Raw genomic sequence first — 22,898 nt, forward strand, 5'->3', positions numbered from 1 at the left:
TAAGTAAGATTAAAAACCCTGGCCCTGTTCTAGAGCGAAAGAGTAGAGTAACCCCTATACACTAAAAAATTTGAAACAGTAAGTGTGCACAAGTGGTTCAGTGGGAGAATGCTCGCCTTCCATGTGGGAGTCCAGGATTTGATTCCTGGACCATGCACAAAAAAAGAGGAAAAAAAAAAAAAAAGAAAAACCATAGAAATCTGTCTAGAGAAAATTGATCAGTGTAAAGAGAAAAGGGCCAAGGAGAATAAATGATTAGAGATGATACAGCTATGGAAATCTGACAATGCAGATTTACAGTGTAAAATGTTTGTGCGCTTAAAGAATTCAGAAATGAGCAACAGAACCATAAAAAGAGGAATGACCAGGGCAAGGACTTTACAACAGGCAAAATAAAAATTTCTGAAACCCTGAGGTTGCTCTGAGCAAATTCAAGGACAGAAAAAAGAAAATAATAATCCTACTTAATATACAGTACTGCTTTAGACTACAGTCAGATGATCTATGTTTGAATCACATTTCTATAATCTAAGCAATTAGTACCTACCTTATAAGGTTGTCATGAGAATGAGATGAGAAAACCCTCAGAAGAGGATTTAGTGTAATCTGGCACATAAATAAGTACTTGGCAAATGCTGGCTGTTATTACAAACATCCAGCCAGGGGAAATAGGTAACCAACAATGGAATTCATTAAACTATTCCAGAAAGCACACTAGCAATATATTAGAGCATTTTGAAGTGGAAAGTTTGTAATGGACAAGTAGTTACTCTTCCAGAAGCAAGAGAACAATATACTCAAATGAGCAAGAATTTGGGAAGGTATATCGCCAATGAACAAGTCATGTAAAATGTTATTTGCAGATGTAGTCCAGCAATGAAAAAGACCAAAAAGAAGAAAAAATATGGTATTAAAGGACCATTAGTGAATATGGGGTCAATTCATTTAACTTACAGGAGATGCAGAGGAAGGCAGGAACCACCTATATCCTCTGCATGTACAAGAGGACTATGGAAAATGGTGGAGTCAGAACCTCCAGGAATCAGACCCTCAACCAAAACAAGTACTAAACTGGCAAGAACTGTCTGAATCAACCACGTTGAAACTCTGGCATCTAGAACACTGACCAGCATCCCAAGAGGGAAGATGAGGCTGGTAAACTGTGATTAAAGTCTTGTGAGTTTCCCTCTCCCTACAGTGGCTAACTTCCCCCAGCCTCATGGGGAGCAGCAGTGAGGACTGGAGCTCTGGCTCCTAGTTGAGCTTGCTGTGCTCAGGGTGGGGCATAAAGAACTAGTGGTCCAAACTCTGGGGATGAGTGGTCTGATCCCAAATCTCTATATCTTTGAGCAGCTATTTTCGTTTGCTGAAGGTCTCCTTCCATGCTGGCCACTTCCAAATTCTCGGAATCTTAAAGACTAACTTTCCTCAAAACAGTAAAGGGCTACGTTAAGAAAGCACGACTTCAAAAGACGTAGAAACTCCTGGTGCTCTTGCTCGTCCATCCCCTACCCCCTCCACAACACAGAATTGAGCCAGCTTGTTCTCCCATTGCTCCAGAGAGAACAGGGGCCCCTATGTATATACTGGGGTGCATGTATGGCAGTGCCCATCTATTGGGTGGAAGTCACAGAGACTGAGCCAAGATGTGTCTTGGGCTACCAGAATTTGTCCTGAGGGCAGAGATTGCAGAAGGCTGGACATTGTGAGAAACAATTAAGTTGAAAGAGCCTGCTGTCAAAGGACTACCTGCATTGTCACTCAAGAGAGCACCCAGGAAGGAGAGGATGTCTATTCCAAAGGGAGGGGTTTTCCCTCAAACTCCTGTAAACTGAAAATTTCTAAGGGCTCTAGCAAGTACAAGCCCAGGAAAAGAAGGAGGCTTAGCTAAAATAGAGAGGATCCCTCACTTCCCATTTGCCTTGGGCTATTGTGCTCAATGGGAGGGCTAAGCTATGAAGGAGACTACCAGTCAATGCAGAGACAATTTGTAAAGAGAGTGAAAGATGTGTTTTACATTTCTTTGTTTTGATTAGTTCTTGGCATTCAAGAAAATCTGACATACCTGATAAAATCACTTGGAGGAGTCCCCTCATGGCCAAAAACAAAATACAGCACAACACAATCCTGCCTTTAGAAGTTTCTTTGTCTTTTGAAATAGAACTCAGCACCAAGACGGTTGACCCAACTAGTCGATCAAGCACCAGTTCATTACCTTTGGCCCAGTACAGAAAAAAGCCCATGTGACCTAGAACCAGAGCTCTAAGAAGGACAGCACTTGGTCCAATCAGTAGGCATCAAATTAATTTCCTTTCTATGTCTATAAAAATCCTTTGCCATCCTTAGAACCCCAAAGTTGCTTCCATTCTGGCTTCCTATGCTGCAGCAAAACTTTGGTGTCCTGAAAAAATGCCATAGTCTGCAAACTGCATAATTGATTCCAGTTTGTCTTTCACATATCACTAGTTGTACATACATTTAAGGGACTAAGAATCTAACGCTTTAAAATATTAAAATGTGCAGCATACAACAAAAGATTATAAGACAAAGAAAAATGAGATGATGGCTCATCCAGAGGAACAAAATAAAAATCCATACACCATCAATGAAGAGGACCACACTTTGGGACTTAACAGACTTTGGCCTACTGATCCTTAATATGCTCAGGGAGATAAAGGAAAACATGGAGAAGGAACATAGGACATGAGTGAACGATATGGAAATCTCTCCAAGGAAATACTGGAATTGAAGAATGCAATAATTGAAATGAAAAATTCCCTAGATAGTTTCAACAGCAGATTGGAGGTGACAGAAGAAAGATAGTGAACTCAAAGACAAGGCAACTGAAAGGATTCAGTCTGAGGAATAGAAAGATAAAAGAATGAAAAGAGCCTAAGTGACCTGTGAAGCACCATCAAACATTCCAAAATACACATTATGTGAATTCCAGAAGGAGAAAAGAAAAAAGGGCAGAAAGAATATTAAAAGAAATAACAGAAAAACTCCCCCAATTTTAATGAAAGACATGAACTTGCACATTTAGAATGCCCAAATACAAGAACCATACCCAAACACACAGCAATCAAGTTATCCAATGCCAAGGACAAAGAGAGAATTCTGAAAACTACAAGCGAAAAGCAAAAAATTATATACCAGGGACTCCCAATAAGATTACTTGGTGATTTCTCATCAGAACCATGGAGGCAATGGTATGAAATGTTTGAAGTGCTGAAAGAAAACAATTGTCAATAGAGAATTTTATATCTGCTGACACTTTCTTTCAAAAATGACGAAGAGATTAAGACATTTCTGAATAAACAAAAGCTGAAGGAGTTCAACACAGCTAGATCTTCCCTACAAGCAATGCTAAAGGAAGTTCTTCATATTGAAAGGAAAGTACAAAAGACAGTGGATCAAAGCAGCACAAAGAAATAAAGACCTCCAATAAAGGCAACCATATGGGAAATTATAAATACCAGTACTATTGATTGTTCAGTTGGTTATGCAATTCCATTTTTCACAGCATAAAGGTGCTAAAATGCAGATGCATAAAAAGTATGATAAATGGATGGTTTTGGACGTACAATGTGCAATAATATAATTTGTAACAAATCAGGTGCAGATACAGAGGACTGTGGGAACAGTGAATGTGTATGCAACTGAAGATAAGTTGGTATGATATCAAATATGATTGTTGTACATTTAGGATGCTAAATTTTAACCCCATGGAAACCATACAAAAAATACATGAAAAATATTTTCAGAAAGAAATGAAAAGGAACTCAAAGTGATACCATGTAAAAAGCCAAATAATTATGGAAGTAGACATTAGTAGAAGAATTGAGGGTCAAAACAGGTATAAGACTTACAAACATAAAATGGCAAAAATCCTGTATTATCAGTAGTTACTTTAAATGTAAATGAATTAAATTCCCTAGTCAAAAGGCAGAAATTAACAGACTGGACAAAAAAGCATGACCCAACTATATGTTATTTATAAGAGAATCACCTTAAATTTAAAGACACATGTAGGTTGAAAGTTAAAGGATGGAAAAATATATATCATACAAGTAGTAACCAAAAGAGAGCTTGGGTAGCTATACTATCAGATAAAATAGAATTGAAGTCTAAAACAATTATGGGGGACAAAGAGGTCAGGATATACTGATAAGGGGTCAATTTAAACAGGAAGATGTAATTATAAATGTATTTATGCACCTAATGGCAGAGCCTCAAAATGTATGAAGCAAATATACACAGATTTTAGGTGAAAAATAAATGGTTCTACATTTCCATGTACATTTTCAAAATGGATAGAACATCTGGATAGAAGATCAATAATGAAGTAGGGGACTTGAATGATGGTCTACACTAGCTAGACCTAACATACAATCAACACAACAGAATCAGAATACACGTTCTTCTGTAGTACACATGGATCATTACCCAACACAGACTACATGTTACAAAACAAGCCTAAAATTCAAAAACAGTGAATCATGCAATGTACCTTCTCTGACTATAATGCTAAGAAGCTAGAAATAACAGGGAGAATGGAAAATTCAAGTACGTGAAAATTAAACAATATACAGGTCAAAAAAGAAATCACAAGAAAATAGGAAATATCTTGAGGCAAATGAAAACACAACATACCAAAACTTATAAGATGCAGCACAGGGAATGCTAAGAGGAAAATGGATAGGTCTAAATTCTTACATTAAAAGAAGAAAGATCTCAGATCAAAGACCTTATCTCAAGACTAAAGGATATAGAATAAGAGGAGCAAACTAAACCCAAAGCAAGCAGAAGGAAGGAAATCAAGATTAGAGTGGCAATAAATGAGATAGACACTTTAAAAAAACAGAATCACAAAGCCATAAGTGGAGAAGATCATTAAAATCAATCAACAAAGCTTTAGGTAGAATGACAAAAAGAGAGGGAACACAAATAACCAAAATCAGAATTGAGAAGGAGAACATTATTACCAACCCCACAGAAGTGAAAAGGACTAAGAGGATACTACGAACAACATAGGTCAACAAATACAAAATGGAGAAATTCCTAAAAATACACAAACTACCTACATTGACTCAAGAAGAGATGGAACAAGAGATTGAATCAGACATCAGAATCTCCCAACAAAGAAAATCCCAAGACCAGATGGCTTCAAAGGGGAATTCTAACAAGCATTCTAAGAAGAAATAGCATCTTTCCTGCCCAAAATCTTCCAGAAGTTAAAGAGGAGGGACCTCTAACTCATTCTATGAGGCCAATGTCTCCATAACAGTAAAGCCAGATAAAGATGCCATAAGAATTGATCATTCCAGTCCAATATCCCTGATGAATAGAGATGCAAAAATCCTTAACAAAACACTAGAAAAATGAATCCAATAGCACAAAGGAACAATCACGTAGGAGTCATCCCAGGTATGAAAGGATGGTTCAATATAAGAAAAGTCAATAAATGTAATAAACCACATTATCAGAACATAGGAAAACCCACATGATCATCTCAATTGATGCATAGAAAGCATTTCACAATATCCAGCACCCCTTCTTGATAAAAAGCACTTAGAATAGAAGGAAACTTCCTCAACACAATAAAGGGCATATATGACAAACACAGCTAACATCGTTCTCAATGGAGAAACACTGAAAGCTTTCTCTCTCTCAGATCAGGAACAATCAAGGTTGGTGACTGTCACCATCATCATTCAACTTTGTACTGAAAGTTCTAGCTAGAGCAGTTAGGCAAGAGAAAAAAATTAAAACTTTCCCTTTTTGCAGATGGCATGATCCAATATACAGAAAATCCTGAAAAATCCAAAATCAAGCTTTTCTTCAGAAAATCTGAATAAATCAAGCAAAAAAATACCCATTTACAATCGCAACTAAAAGAATGAACATCCAAGAATAAATTTAACCAAAGGTATAAAAAAGACTTATAAATTGAAAACTATAAGACACTGCTAAAAGAAGTCAAAGAAGACCACAATAAATAGAAAGACAGTCTGTGTTCATGGCTTGCAAGACCAAATCTTAAGACATCAATGCTACTGAAAATGATTTACAGGTTCAATGCAATCCCAATAAAAATTCCAGCATCTTTCTTTATAGAAACAGAAAAGCCAATCAACAAATTAATACATAAGGGTATGGGACCCTGAATAGCCAAAGCCATCTTGAGAAAAAAAGAATGAAGTTGGAGGACTCATACTTGCTAAAACATATTACCAAAGCCGTAGTAATCATAACAGCATGGTACTGGCACAGGGACATAGACCAATGGAATAAAATTGAGAGTTCAGAAATCAACTCTCACTTTTATGGCTAACTGATTTTTTGACAAGGACTCCAAATCCTCTCAAAGGAGAAGGAATCTCTTGAACAAATGGTCTGGGGAAAACTGGATATCCATGTGCAAAAAACTGCAGGACCCTCCCTGACACCATATATAAAAATGACCTCCAAATGGATTATGGACCTAATTATAGAATTTCAAACTATAAACCAACCAGAAGAAAACACAGGGAAGCATCTTCAGGACCTTGTATTAGGCAATGATTTCTCAGACTTTACAACCAAAGCCCAAGCAACAAAACAAAAAATAGATACATGTGATCTCATCAAAATTAAAAACTTTTAGAATGCAAAGGGCTTTTATCATGAAATGTCAATGATAACCTACTCAATGGGAGAAAATATGTAAAAGCTACATATCTCATAAGGGTTTTATATCCAGAATCTATAAAGAAATCCTCAAAAATAAAAAGACAACTCATTTTTAAAAATGAGCAAAAGACTTGAATAGACATTTCTCCAAAGAAGATAAACACATGGCTAAAAAAGCATGTGAAAAGATGGTCAACATCACTAGCTATTCGGGAAATAAAATTAGAACCACAATGAGACACCATTTCGCACTTTAGAATGGCTGCTATTATAAAAACAGAAAATAAGCGTCGGAGAGGATGTGGAAAAATAGGAACACTCATTCATTCCTAGTGGGAATGTAAAATGGTGCAGCTACTATGCAAGACCTTTTGGTGGTTCCTTAGGATGATGAGTATGGAATTACCATATAAGCCATTATCCCCACTTCTAGGTATATACCCAAAAGATTTGAAAGCACGGTCTTGAACATTAGCAAGTAGCCAGGAGAGGACGCAACCCAAATATCCATCCACCGCTGAGTGGATAAACAAAATGTGGTCTGTACATACAATGAAGCATCACCCAGCTGTAAAAAGGAATGAAGTCCTGATACTTGTGACAACATGGATGAACCCTGAAGACATCACATTGAGTGATGTAAGCCAGACTGGAAAGGATAAATATGGTATGATCTCACTGAATATGAAATAATAAGAACAAGCAAACTCAGTCATAATCTAGAATATAAATTACCAGTAGCTATGGTGGGGGTAGGAAATGGGAAGTTAATGTTTAAATTGCACAGAATGTCCATTTGGGTTTATCATAAAGTTTTGGTATTGGATGGTGTTGATGGTAGTGTAAGATTGTGAATGTAATGAATGGCACTGAATTGTATTTTTGGATGTGATCAAAAAGGGAAGTTTTAAGTTATATATATGATACTGGAATAAAAAATAAAAGAAAAACAGGACTGTATACCACAAACAGTGTAAACCATGGACTATAGTTAGTAGTACAATTATAAAAATGTTCCTTCATGAATTATAACATATACACCACCATACTATGCAAAGTGTTAAAAAAGGGTGGGAAAGAGGAACTCTCTATTTTATACATGGAATTTCCATAAACCTTCAATTTCTCTAATAAAAAATGAAAAATCATAAACAACATGGATGTACTACTTATAACAATTTACACACTACTTTTCGGTTATTCAGACACCTAAGGCTATCCATGGAGTCCTTGGGAATCCACAAATCACATATCAGGTTTTAAAGTGTAATCTAGGTTAAATATCTGTGACCATGTGATTTAATAACAAACTGTGATGGATATGTATATAGTGTAAAGAAATAATTTGAATATATGTTGACAAAAACTTCACAAAGAGCAAAATCAAACAACCCCCTTCGTACACATTCAAACAAGAAGTGAACGGGTTAGCAGCAGGAAGGAAAAAGCAGAAATGTATAGATGCAGTATTTTCTCAGGTTTTTTTCCAGGGAATAGATGAAAAGCCATGACAACTTTTGAGAGGTTTAAGCAAGTGTATAAGGATATAAAAGTGACATTAGAACAATTGAAAAATCATACAGGTAAATGAAGAGTAAGAATAAATTAAATACAGAATCTTATGTACAGATTAATCAAGCAGGGCACAATAATAATAAATTGTTGAACCTAGCTTGAGAGTATATGGATTTTTTCATATCTTTCTCTGAACTTCCATATGTTTAAAAAATTAACGTAAAACTTTGAAGAGAAAATTTAACAATATACATAGTGAAAACTAAACTAAATCATAAAAGCTACTCTAGACTTGCTCTAAAAAAGCTTAAAAAAACATTTCAGAAAGATTAAGCCAAGTAACTTAACCGTTTTTCCCACAAAATTTATCTTATAAAAGATGAGAAAAATCAAGCTGGCAACCTAATTTTCACAATGTGTAGCATGCGATAAAAAAAATTACTAGATAGGAGATGAAGCAAGAAACTGACCTATAAAGAATAGTAAAATCATAGAAAAAAGTCATAGAAACAGACCTAGAATGGACAGAGGTGATGGGGTTATCAGAATACGATTTTAAAGAACAGTTACAAATATGTTCAAGGATTTAAAGAAAAACTCAGGCATAGTAAGAAAGAAATGTACATGTAGTAAAGAGCAAAATAAAAATTCTAGAGTTAAAAAAACATCTGAAGGGAAAATTTCACTGAATAGAATTTACAGCAGATTCAAAAGTACATAATAACAGATTAGTGAACCCAAAAACACATAACAAAAGACATAATGCAAAATTAAGTGCAGAGAGACACAAGACTGAAAAGCTTCAATAAAGTCTCAGCAGCCTGTGGAACAGTGTGAAGAGACATAACATATAGAATTCAAGTCGGGGAAAGGAGAGAGATAGTACAGACAGTGTATTTGAAGAAATAGTGGCCAGAAAATTTTCCAAATGAAAGCGATAAACTCAGAGAACCAAAAAACACAAGGACCCACAAGTATGATAAATATTTTTTAAAAACATAAAGGCACATTAAAAACAAATTTATGAAAATTCTGTGATAAAGAGAAAAATTTCAAAATACACAGTAAAAATGGATACATTACACAGAGAGGAACGTACCTAAAAATACCATAGACTTTTTCTCAAACCCAATGTAAAATAGAAGACAGTGAAATGACATCTTTACAGTCTAAAGGAAAACTATATCAACCTAGAATTCTTTGTCCAGAAAAACCATTCTTTGAAAATGAGTGTGAAATAAAGTCATATTCAGATAACTATAACCTGAGAGAAATAACAGCTCTGTACTGGAAGAAATGTTAAAGGAAGTTATTTAAGGTGAGATAAAATGATACAGATAGAAACTTGGATCTCCACTGAAAATAAAAAGCTCAAGAAATAGCATATAAGGTGGAAATATAAAATACTTTTTTTTCCTGTATTTTCTTCAAAAGATAATTGTCTTGTCAGATTCAAAAAAAAAATCAATGTATTATAGGGCTTATAACATGTAAAGAGGTCAATTTTATGACAACAATAGCTTGAAGAATGGGCACAGGGAAATGAAAGTTTACCTGAAGTATAATGTTATTTGAAAATAGGCTATGATAAGTTAAAGATGCATATTGTAAAGCCAAATTAAGAAACGAAACAAGATATAAAAATCAAAGATGTATAGCTAGCATGTCAATGGCAGAGATAAAACTGAATCCTAAAAATAATCATTAATCCAAAAAAAAGCAAGGAAAGTAGGTGGGGGGAGGTGCACACATAAAAGGACAAAGAACAGATTGGCCAAATAGAAAACAGATGGCATATGGATAATGATATTAAATGTAAATGGACCAAACACTCCAATCAAAAGGCAGTATTGAGGGTGCAAGGTAGAATTCTTGCCTGCCATGCAGGAGACTTGGGTTCGATTCCTGGCCCATGCACTTCCCAAACCAAACAACCAAGCAGAGCAAACAAAGAAACAAAACAAACAAAAAATTTCAAGAAATGGTGCTGCAATAATGGGATACTCGCAAGGAAAAAGAATAAAATGTGACCCCCTCCATACAGCATACAAAAATAAATAAATAAAAGGCAGTATTATCAGTTGAATAAAAAACAAACTGAACTAGATGCTGAGAAGCAAACTCCAAATATAAAGCATATATAATGTAAAAGTAAAGGGATGAAAAATAACATACCAGGGAAATACTAACCAGGAGAAAGCTGAAGTGGTTCTACTATTATCAGACAAAGAATACTTCATAAGGAATATAATCAGAGATAAAGAAGGATATTTCACAATGACAAAAGAGTCAATTCACTAAGAACCCAACAATCTTAAGTTTCTATGTACTAATAACAGAGCCTCAAAATATAAGCAGCAAAAAATGATAGAGATGAGAGAAGAAAATAGGCAAATTTAGTTATGTTTGGAAAGTTCAACACTGTCAGTTATTGATAGAATAGAAAATCAATAACAATTATAAAGGCTTAAATAATATTATCAAACAACGACCTCATTGACATTTATAGAACACTGCACCAAACAACAGAATGCACTCCTTCCAGATGTATGTGGAACATCACTAAGGGATACTTCATTCTGAGACATAAAATGAGTTTCAATAAATGTGAGGATTGAAATCACACAATTCATCTTCTATAATTAGAATGAAATTAAACTAGAATATATAAGAAAAAGATATCCAGAAAATATCAAAAATACCCAATAAATTTCTAAATTTATTTGGAAATAATACATTTAAATAATTCTTAGACAAAGATGAAATCCCAAGGAAATTAGAAAATATTTTGAAAAATATTGTGAAACACATTGTTATTAGGCAATGCAGCTAAAGCAGTGCTTCGATGGAAATATGGAGCTAAAAATTATTAGAAAAGACGATAAAAATCATTGAAAAGAGGAAAGTAAACTCAACTAATGCAAGACAAAGATAATAAAGTGAAGCAGACAATGATTTGGGAAAAAAAAGAAAAATCAATTAATCCAAAAGTAAATTAGTTGGAAGCATCAATAAAATTGACGAATCTTTAGCTAAACTTATCAAAATAAAAAGGAGAAAATACAGATTGCAAATATCAGTAACTAGAAAAGGGATACACCACACATCCTGCAGATATTAAAATAATAAATGTTATGAACTTTATGGCAAATTAGACATCTCAGATGAACTGTACAGATCTCTTGAAAGACAGTGATTATACCAAAATTGATATAAAAATAAATAGAAAATTTGAATAGCCTCCTATTTATTAGAGTTTTTGAATCTGCAATTAAAATCTTTCCCCCAAAAGAAAACTCCAGGCCCAGATGGCTTCACTGGTGCATTCTAGCAAACATTTAAGGAGTAAATACTACATATCCTATCAAACAGTTTCTAACTTATTTTATGATACCAGTACTTAATATTAAAATTAGACAAAGACATTATAAAAATTTTTTAAATTTTAAATAAGCTAATTTTCCTCATGAGCATGTATGTCAAAATCGAGTTGACTGCAGCAATATATTAAAAGATAAAGTAGAGTTGACACCAGGAATGCAAAGGTGGTTTAATATTTAAAATTCAATCACTATATTAACTGAATGAAATAGAATAGTCTACCTCAATAAATACAAAAGAAAAAAAAGCACCTGACAAACTTCTATGCCTGTTCATGAGAGAAACTCACAAAAAATTAGAAATAGAAGGGAAATTCCTTACCTTGAACAAGAGCGTCAATGAACACCTTCAGCTAATATCATATTTATTGGGAAAAGACTGAACATTCACTCTCCAATATTACGAACACAGCAAAAGTATCTGTTCTCAGCCATTTTATTCATAGTGTATTGAGATCTTAGCCAGTGCAATAAGGCAAGGAAAAGAAAAGAAAAACACTTTCTAGCAACATGATCGTTGTATACATAGAAAATCCTTAGGAATCTACAGAACTGCTTCTGGAATTAATAATTGAATTAGTTTCAAGAACTCAAGTGTGGTGGCTTTGTACTATGTCAAGTTAACTAAACTGAAACTATGTTTCTCAGGATTTCTATCCCTGTATGTTTCCAGAATTGGCCATGAGATAAATTAGCATGACATATAGAAAGGAGAAGTGAAGCAGCAGCCGTCTTTTCACTCTGAAGGAGAGTGAGGGTACCAGGACATGGGCAGCTTGAGCAATTATCACCCATCTACTGGCTTACCTTGTGGAGGAGAAGCCCCGGAGCCTGCTGCTCCTCTAGCTAATGCCAGATCCTTGCATCTCCTCTGAGTCCTGGGCTACATGTGCACCTCCCCGGTGATGATCCATCACTAATGCGGGTGACCCATGCCCCCAAGGTTGGGGACACAGTCCATCCAGTTTGTCCATGGGGGTTTCTGTTTGTCCTTCCAGAATCAAACAGAAGCTACAGAAATAGACCTAGAACTGCACATATATTGTCAATTGAATTTTGACAGAAGTGCTGATGTAGAGAAAATTGTCTTTTCAGTAAATCGTGCTAGACAATGGAATGTCTATCTGGAAAGAAATGACCCTCGACCCTTACCCATCATACCACACACAAAACCAAACTCCATCTGGATCGTAGAAAAATAAACACTAAAGTTATATTATTCCTGGAAAAGGAGGAAACCTTTGCAACCTTGGAGTATACAAAATTTTCTTGGTTAAAACACAAGAACGTGCATAAATGATAGGGAAAAAACCCTGATAAAATAGAGTTCATTAGAATTTAAAATCTGTATTCTTCCAAAGATACTGTTAAAGTGAAATGCATGTATCTGAGAAAACAGAGAACCACTACAAGCCAAGAATGTCATGCAACCTAATTTTAAAATGGTCAAAAGATTTAAATAAACGCTTCACAGAAGAATGTATACAAAGACCATCAGCATAGAAAAGATGTTTGACACCACTGGTCATTAGGAAAATGCAAATTAAAGCCACAGTGAAATAAAACTACACATCTGCTGGAAGGACTAAATAATGTTAAGTCTGGAAAGAACATGGAGAAACTGGAACTTGCACACAATGCTGGTGGGAATACAAAATGACTCAACTGCTTTTGCAAACCAGTTTGGTGGTTTCTCATAAAATTATACAAATATTCACCATTTTGTAATTTCAGTCCTTGAAAAGTGGGCATCCCTGTTTATACTCATAAAGAAAGGTGATTTGCTATAGGCCTATGGTACATTATCCTTATAAATGTAAGTAATTTCCTTTCTACTACTAATTTGGTTAACATTTTATCATTAATAGAGGTTGGGTTTTTCTCTGGACTATTAATGTGATGAATTATATTAATGGATTTTCTATTATTGAAGTAGCCTGCAATCTTGGAAGAAACCCTATTTGATTGTGAGATTACAACATTACAAAATTATACATCTCATGTGCATATATATCCTGAATTCATGTTAATATTTTAACTCAATTGAAGGACGCTGGGGGGAAAAAATGTAGTCCCAGAATAGAGTAGCTACGTCTTGGCGACAGTTCTGCTCTATTACTTTAATGGAAAACCTTCCAAGTATTCCAACATTAAACAACCACTGAATACTATTTCCAAATATATATTGGTAAAGAGGTAGGATAATGAGGTGGTTAATAATATAATTTCTAGAGCCAGATAGCCTCAGTTCAAACCCCAAGACTTGACATCTTACTAGTTGTGTGACATTGGACAAGTTCATCTTTCTGTGCCTCAATTATCCTCATCTGTAAAACTGGGATAATTGTAGTGCCTACTTCATAATTCTGTGAAGGAGGCACTGCAATTAACTTATTCATGCATAAGTGAGTTAATCCACCGAGAGCGCTCAGAATAGTGCCTAGCACACTGTAAGTATTCTATATACAGGTTGCTATTATTATTCCTCTATGAAAAAAGAATATTTCTTTTCTATTTTAATTAGAAGCTTTATCAGGAATGGATGTTGGACTTTATATCATGCATGTGGGCCATCTTCTCATATCTGCTTTCCTCTTTTGATATACATATAATTAATTACATCAGCTTTCCCCAATATTAGGCCACTCTGAATCACTGAAAGGGACTCCACTTCATTATAAGGATTTTTCTCCCATTGCCCTCTTCATCCTTCTCTTTTCTTTGGACCCAGGTGACAAGGTTGAGTTCCTTATATTCATGCACCCCTATTCATAGCACACTATCATAAATGATCTTTGCAATGCCCTTTTCTTGTTTCATTTATTTTGTCTTCATTGTCTACTCTGATCATAGAAGACCATCCTAATGTGTTTGATGTGTATCCTTTTATTTGTACATGCTCCTTAAATGTGTTATTGCGTGTGCATCTACTTTAAATTTTCATAAAAGTCTTTACTATGTATTTCATCCTTTTGTTATTCTGTTCACTCAGAACCATACTTCAGATACCTGTTTGTTTCTAACTGTTGCAGATTGTTTCAGAGCACATCCATTCCATTTCATCTGTTCCTCTAGTGGTTTCTTCCAACGTCATGCTGTTGAAATGAAGGCTGCAGTGAATGTTTTGGTCCGGGTCTTTCCTTTAGATTATTACGAGAAGTTCCTTGAGATCTATCCCAGCAGTGAGATTGCTGGATCGTGGAGTACACATATAAATATTTTGATTAAGTATTTACGAGTGATTCTCCAGAATGTCCACACTAGTCTACAATATCCCAGCAGCAGTGAAAGCTTTCTGTTTTGCCATGTCCCTGCCAAGACTTGGCATAATCCGGCTTTCCAATTTTTTCTCAGCTTGAAGGGTATAAAAATATGCCATTGCTGTTTTAATTTGCAATTATGCAAATAGAAGAAGATTAAGCATCTCTTCATTTGCTTATTGACTTTTTAGGGTTTCTGTTCTGGGAATTGTCTACTCATATACTTTACCCCTTTTGCCGTTTGTGTTCTTTTTCTTATTGATTTTTCAATAGCACTTTATAAATTCTATATATTAGACCCTTACTGGTTTTAAAAATTGCAGATGTCTCTCACTTGTCAATCTTGTCCATCGTTTCCTTTGTTGAGTGCAACCTTAATTTCATCGAGATTGAGGTTTGTACTTTTAGAGTTTTGTTTAAGAAATTATTCCTCATCCCTAGGTCACAAAGTTTTTCCCCTACGTTTTCTTCTATTAATTTCACAGGGTTCCCTTCACACCCGACCTCATACTTAGGTCATTGATCCATCTGTATATTTGACAGTATCAAGTAACAATCCAATTTTATGAACACCCTTTAAGAATAGTCTGTCCTTTTGCTATCGCTTTGTGCTGGCCCTATTATCACACATTAAGTTCCCATTGACATGAGTCTATCTCTGAGCTCTTTACTCCATCCTATCAATCTTGTGCCAATACCACACCATTGGTATCACTATGGCTGATCAGGCAAAGCTCTCTCTCTCTGCAGCTGTTCTTCAAACACACGTATCATTACTAGTATATATGCTTTTTAGAGTATTCTTGTTGGATTCCTAAACAAATCTTGCTGGAATTTACTTGATATTGCATTGAACTTATACAATCGTTATTATAGGATATATATTTATATTTATTCGGGGAGAAAATTGACATCTTTGTAATTTGAAGTCATTCCATTCAAGAGCATGGAATGCTCTTGAACTTTCGTAGTGCTCTTTTATGAGTTTTGAATTTTTCCACATAGAGGTTTTATGTATATGCTATTATTCTTATGTTCATTAAAAGGTTATCTTTCATAATAGCAAAAAAATCCTATAAAGATTTTCTATTTGGTTATTACTGGCATCGGTAAAAATGCTACTGATTCTTATAAATTGATCTCAAATTAGGCAACCTGTTCATTGTAAAAATCTATCAGTCCTATTTTTTGTATCTAGAAGATCCTATAATTTAGAAATAATATCTTCTTTGTCTTTTCTCTCCCGGTTCTTATTCTTCTAATTTATTTCTATTTATTAGAACAGTGATAAGGACCTGAAATGGAAATAATATGTGTCCATTGACCAAAGTGGTTAAAAACAGGAATTTCTTCTCTGCTCCCTCTTCCCATCTACAGGTGAATGATTCTAAAGCATGGAATGAGGGGACAGAGTGAAAACATAAAGAAGCTTTGATCCCAGAATCTCTGAACGGAACGCAACCCAATGATCAACCAGTGGTATGGTTTGTGCTACCTTCTAAAAATGCAGTAGCTTATTGGTTTCAGCAGCTAGTGTTACAATAACTAATACAATGAAAAAATTGAAAGATGGAGAGTCATACTGTAGTTTAAGGCAAGAGATGAAAATTCATCACTATACAGATGAAAATGACCCTTAAATCAATCTATAATTTAAACACCATCCCAATCATAATCCCAATAGAATATCTGTGGGAACATGACAAATAATTCTAACTTCCACCTATAAGAGTAAATATTTGAGAACAATAATAAGAAAAACTAGAAATAAAGATGGTTACTGACAAATTTGTCCTATAAGACATTGTAAAAGAAATGCTATATATTTTTAAACAGGATGCTGGGAAAGGATAGAAGGACTGAATAGCAGGATATATAGAAAAGAAATATAGAATCAATATATGTTACAGGATATTCTAACTAACTAAGGAAAAAATGGATTAAAGTAAGCTGAATAGCCCTCTTAAATTACACAATGCATTTTAGATAGTTCGAAGATTTAATTTTCAATCAATAAGTATTTTGTTGAACACTTACTATATGCCAAGTCCTCTTCTAGCTCCTACAAAAGCAGCAATTAACAGAATAGACAAAGTTTCCCTTGGTTGTGGAGCTTAATGTTCTAGTGGGGAAAGAGAGAATAAATTTAAGAAGTGAAATATGTAGTAGGTTAGATGATGATAAGTGCTCATGAGAAAAATAAAGCCAAGAGAAGAGTTAGTGAATTCCCAAAAGATAAGGGTGGGATGCAATTTAAATGAGTTTGGTCAGGGAAGGCCTCACTGAAGAAGTGACATTTGGGTAAAGACTTGAGAGTGATAAAAGAATGTTGTCCTCCCATGTAAATAATGGAATCATAAAGTGAATAAAAGAAAATCTGGGTGGCTATTTCTGAATTTTATTTTATTTTATTTACTATTATTATTTTGTTTTGCATGGGCAAACACTGGGAATCAAACCTGGGTTTCCTGCATGGCAGGCGAGAACTCTGCCACTGAGCCACCGTGGCCTGTCCTGGATGGCTATTTCTCTAACCTTGGAATGGGGAAAAACTTTCAAAGCATGATATTTTGTACCTAGAAATCATAAAGGAAAAAGTGGACAAATTCTATCACATAAAAATGTAATCAAACCTAAAAGACAAATGACAATCTGGGAAAAAATAGCAACATATACATCATAGTAAGGGATTATATCTAGGGTGACCATATAATTTATTATTTAAACCAAGATACTTTTGAGAGTGAAAGAGGTGCTATTAATACTTATGCCAGAAGGATAGACATAAACTTGGATTGTCCTGGGCAAAGTAGATATATCCTTTAATAAATTGAGCCCTTATAAGTAAGACAAATATCTCGAGAGAAAGTATAATTCAGAAATGACTAAATACAAGTGACAATGAATATATAAAATTATGTTGAACCTGACTAATAAAGGATAATAAATTAAAACAATTGGACATCATATTTTCTACCCATCTTTTCTAAAGTTAAATAGTAGTACCTCTGCTGTTGAGACTCTATGCTAATGGAATTTCAAAATTATATAAATTTAGTTATGCTAAATTGCTAAAACACATCAAATTTAAGATGCCTGCGTTGGTTTGAAGCTGTTAATTACCCCATAAGAGACCATGTTCTCTTAATCCATACCTGTGGGAGCAGACTTATTATTGGGTGGATCTTTTGATCAGGTTGTTTCCATGGAAATGTGACCACCCATTTGTGGGTGGGACCTTTTGATTAGGTGATTTCCATGGAGATGTGACTCGGCCCATTCAAGGTAGATCTTAATGTCCTTGCCTCTATGAGAGGATAAGAGAGAGATGAAATCTAGAGAAAAGTCTCCAGCAGAGAGTAAGAAATACCCAGAAAATTTGGAGACAACCATTGAAACCAGAAGCTGGGAGAGAGGGACCAGCAGACGTCACCACGTGCCTTCCCATGTGACAGAGGAACCCTGGTTGCTGACAGACTTTCCTCTAAAAAAGTATCCCCTCTTGATGCCGTAATTCAGACATTTCTATGGACTTAGAACTGTAAATTTGTATCCTAATAAACCCCCTTTGTAAAAGCCTATCCCATTTCTAGGGTATCGCGTTTCAGCAGCTGTAGCAAACTGAAACATTGCCCAAACTCTATAACCCTACAATTGCAAACTCAAGAATAAGTTCTAAGAAAATAATCAGACAAATGGGTAAAGCTCTAGTATCAGAATGTGCAAAGTAGGGCTTTTTTACAATGGCAAAACAGTTGGAAGTATCCCCACTATTCATCAGGAGGGATTTGTTTAAACAATGTGTGGTAAATTCATACAATAAAATACTATACAAAATAAAAGAAAAAAAAATAAAGAAAATCTAAAAATACTATACAGCCAAGGTAGCTAAAATAATAGTAGCAGTTATAGCAAATGAAACCCAAACATCCGTATGATAGAAATTTAATTCTCTTGCACAGTAAATCCAACATGGCCATGCTCAGAACTCTGTCTGGTTTCTCTCACCTCTGCTTGAAAATTAGCCAATTCTTGTTTTAACAACTAAAATGAGATGCTAGTAGCTATCCCATACTCATATCCGCACTCTTTCCAACAATTTCCCCAAGTCAGATAGTCTGGGTATGGATGTGGTCAGCTTTCCAAGTTATCACAGGCCACAGTTTTACTACATGCTTTGCCATTACATGACGGGTTGGGATAGGGGGGCTCAGTCTTCTAGACTGTTAGCTTCCTTACCAGCTGCCATGTCATCTAAGCCAGATGATATATATTTTAGTTACTTCTCAAAGTGCCAATTTCATTGAAATTTAAGGACGTGCTAGCTGCTGTTGTACATAAAACCCAAAATGTATAATGGCTCGAATGTGATAGAAATTTATTCTCACTCACATAAAGTCCAAACAAGTGGCCCTGAATGGTGGCAGCTCTTCTCCAAGCAGATCAAAATATGAAATTATGTTGAACCTAATACTAAAGGACAACAAATTAGTTAGGACTTGTAATCTTGTTAAACTCATGGCTCCTTCATTTTCTAGGCTTTGCAGTCATTAGGGGAGGGAGGGAGGGAGGCTTCACCCACTGCTTACCCATCTCAACCCAGAAGTAGCACATGTAACTTCTGTACATAATCCATTGGCTAAAACTTGGCCACTAATCTAACCTAACCACAGAAAGGCTGAGAAAGGTAATCCATCTGAATACCCAGGAAAGGGGTGGGGAATGGGTTTAGTGACCAGTGTATTATGATAGGCTTGATACTGTTGGAGTAATGACTCCAAAAGTCTCAGCAGCTTAACCAACAAAAATGTATTGCTCCCACAAAGTCTGGATGACATTACAGGGCAGTTGCCGTCCATATGATGACTCAGCAATTTAAACCACTTTTATTTTTTGGCACCGTCAACTTAACATAAGGCTTCTTCCACGACTGCCAAGATGAAGAAGAGGGAAACTGGAGACTTACGAATGATCTTTTCACTGCTTCGGCCAAAAGCAGCCCTTGTCACTTCTGCTCACAATTAGTCACGTTACTCCAACCAACTGCATGGGAGCGAGAAGTGGGGTCTTCCATATGCTTGGAAGGAGAGAAGACCACGTATTGAAGAATACTGGCAAGATCTGTCACAGTCACAATTAAAATAATGTTTATCAGCACATACTGTCACGGATGGTCTTGAAATACTTAATATGTGAAAAATCAATGGAGTGTGAAATAACAGAAATGGCGAGATACCATTTTTGCAAAATTAAATACATGTCACTGAGATGAAGGCCAAAGAAAACTTAGCCTTTGAAATTCAAATTAAATTTCCTCCAACACCATCCCACATTCACTTTTTCCTCTTCTCTCCAGGGACTGTCTTCATGAGGTCCAGGCAGTGAGGGACGAGGAGGAGACAGCTGGCTGCTTTCTTCATTGCTGCTGGCTCTGAGCGCCTGCTGCTGCTGAAGTAGGTCAGTGAGGAGGTAATCCTGCCCTTCTCTCTGCTATCCTTGGTTGATGTCCCAGCACATCACCCCAGAAGTGGGACAGAGCTGCTTTCCTTGATGTCTTCCAGAAGGCATCGCTGAAGGCACTGAAGATCGAGGGAAATAACAAGGAGGACTACATTTCAGCTCCACGTTGAAGAAAAATTCCAAATTGAATGTTAGGTTTCCCTACAACATCTCAAAATATCCTTCTGCAATTTGAACAAATCTTGCCCTAACCCCCGGCATCAGGTTAGCCATCTTTTTGGTGTACTTGTCTCTTGTCAACCATGACTTCAGTGTGACACTGTCCAAATTTGAGCAATATATCAAGGCCTTTTCCTAAATAAATAGCTGTCTCAGATAAGAAACTCTGATTACAGTTATGAAGATATTAAAACATATAATCATAGATAAATAGCTATGCTTGGACATACATTCACATACAGAAGGTTGGGGGGCATGCAGAGAGAAAGTTCCAAAGGAAAATATTCATAGCAGCATCTGTGTGGTAGAGATTGAAAATTGTTTTTCTTTCCTTTTGCTTTTATATATGTTGTTTAGTTTTTTCTACTATGAGCAAATATTAAATCTATAGTAAGAAAAGATGAAAACAAAGCCATTTAAAAAGTTATGTTTCTCTCGGCATCTGTATGCCCAAAGAAAGTGAAAACAGGGTCTCAAACAGAAAATTGCACACCGAAATGTAAGCAGCGGTATTTACAATAGCCCAAATGTGGAAACAATCCAAGAGTCCATCCACAACTGAGTGAATAAACCAAATATGGTACAGACATGCAATGGAGTGTTATTCAGCCATAGAAAGAATGAAGTTATGAAACATGCTGCAACATGGAAGAACCTTGAAAATATCATGCTCAGTGAAATAATCAGGACACCCATGGACAATATTGTATATCACTTAGATGATTAGAAATCACAAATTCAGAGACAGAAAATAGATTAGAGTTGAACAGGAGATAGGGGAGAGGGGAAAGAGAAGTGTTTGGAGGAAAAAAGCACATTTCTCACAAGTCCCTTTCAGAAGCTAGAAATTTTGCTTACTCCACAACCCCGTACAGCTCAGAATTAGTCTTGTCAACAATGACTGAATCACACTAATACAAGGCATTACTGAGACCATTACACTTTCCCTGCCGCATGTCCCTGGAATTTGGTGAGGAAGGGTGCACGTGGCCGCGAGGAAGGCAAGGCCAGCAACCTCCTTTGTTTCACTCTGTCTTCCACTACCCTTTAGGCCAGAGCACATGGCGCTCAGATCTATATTCCCCAGGGAAACCAGCTCTTGAATTTAAAGTCAGAACAGAGAAGAGGGCAAAGGTGATAAGAAGCAGAGCTATAGTTTTTAATAGGAAATGCTTCCTAGAGCCTGCAGAGAGAAAGAGAGTGAGGGCTGTATATTTTAAGGCTGTTTGCAAATCAAACTAGTTTTCTCTTCTAGGTCTTCACAATAATTACCTTTTTCTGAGGAAAAGAAATTCTAGAGTATTTCTAATGGAGCCTGATATATAGACAACCAGGTAGCTGTTTCCTTAAAAGGTATTTGCAAAAAGGAATGGCGTTCGGATGCATGCTACAACATGGATACATGCTGCAACATGGATACATGCTTGCAAACATTACGCTAAGTGAAATAAGCCATACACAAAAGGACAAATACTATATGAGTCCACTTATATGAAATATTTAGAATAAGCAAATTCATAGAGACAGAAAGTAGATTAGAGGTTACCAAGGGGCTAGGGGGAGAGGGGAATGGGGAGTTATTGCTTAATGGGTAGAGTTTCTGTTTGGGGTGATGAAAATTTTAATAACAGAAGGTGGTAATGGTAGCATGATATTATAAAATAATTGATACCACTGAACTGGGCACTCAAAATGTTTAATTTGGCAAATTCTGGCCTTTATATATATATATATATATATATATAAACATAATTGCTTTTTTAAGCTCAGGTTAGTCAATATCATGTTTGCAAGATTCAAGGTGAGGTAAGATGGAAGTGTGATGAATTTATTCATTCATTCAAAGGATAGGTATTGAACACTTGCTTTGCTCAGAGACTCAGCACTTCAATCAATAAATAGTGGCCCACTGATGCTGACTGATATCTAAATGGAATGGGCACATTTGGGGTCCAGGCCAAGAAAGCATCCTTGAACCACAGGGATTTGTGATTATTACATATTTAATAAATATTAAATAATGGACACATGGAAGCGGTCACATGATGGTGTGGAGAGTAGGGGCCTCTTAAAGGCTTGCCACAAGACATCAAAAGTGTGAACTCTGTGATTCCAGCACAACCCTCTGTTGTCTCTGTCCCCACCCTCTGATGACTGATTTAAGGCTATTATTCAAGAACTTGCATGAGGAAGGTGCTCGGTGTTTACAGGCTTACCTGTCAGTGTGTCTGAATTTTCCACAACACACTCATTGAATTTGCCCTGAATCCTAGTCTGTCGGGTTCCTTGGGCTCTCAAGGAAAGTCACATACCGACTGCTCACCGTGCAGTGCAAACAATCAACTGCTGGGGCACCACTATCACATCAGTGCCTCTGATACCGAGTTGTTGA

The 22,898-nt window shown here is 35.8% G+C and overlaps 1 long non-coding RNA gene across 2 annotated transcripts in view; it reads left to right on the forward strand.

Moving 5' to 3' along the window:
* The window catches only part of LOC143662666 (uncharacterized), a 41,828-nt gene extending 21,178 nt beyond the window's left edge, over positions 1 to 20,650 (forward strand). The window contains exons 2-4 of one of the 2 annotated variants that reach the window (XR_013165530.1): positions 16,205 to 16,306; positions 20,184 to 20,284; positions 20,389 to 20,650. This is a non-coding gene — a long non-coding RNA (uncharacterized LOC143662666). Of the gene's footprint in view, positions 1 to 16,204; positions 16,307 to 20,183 lie in introns of both variants that reach the window. The other variant, XR_013165529.1, reaches the window with a different exon arrangement.
* Positions 20,651 to 22,898: the final 2,248 nt, after the last annotated feature.

The sequence above is a fragment of the Tamandua tetradactyla genome, chromosome 18 (genome assembly GCF_023851605.1).
Source record: "Tamandua tetradactyla isolate mTamTet1 chromosome 18, mTamTet1.pri, whole genome shotgun sequence".
NCBI lineage: Eukaryota > Metazoa > Chordata > Mammalia > Pilosa > Myrmecophagidae > Tamandua > Tamandua tetradactyla.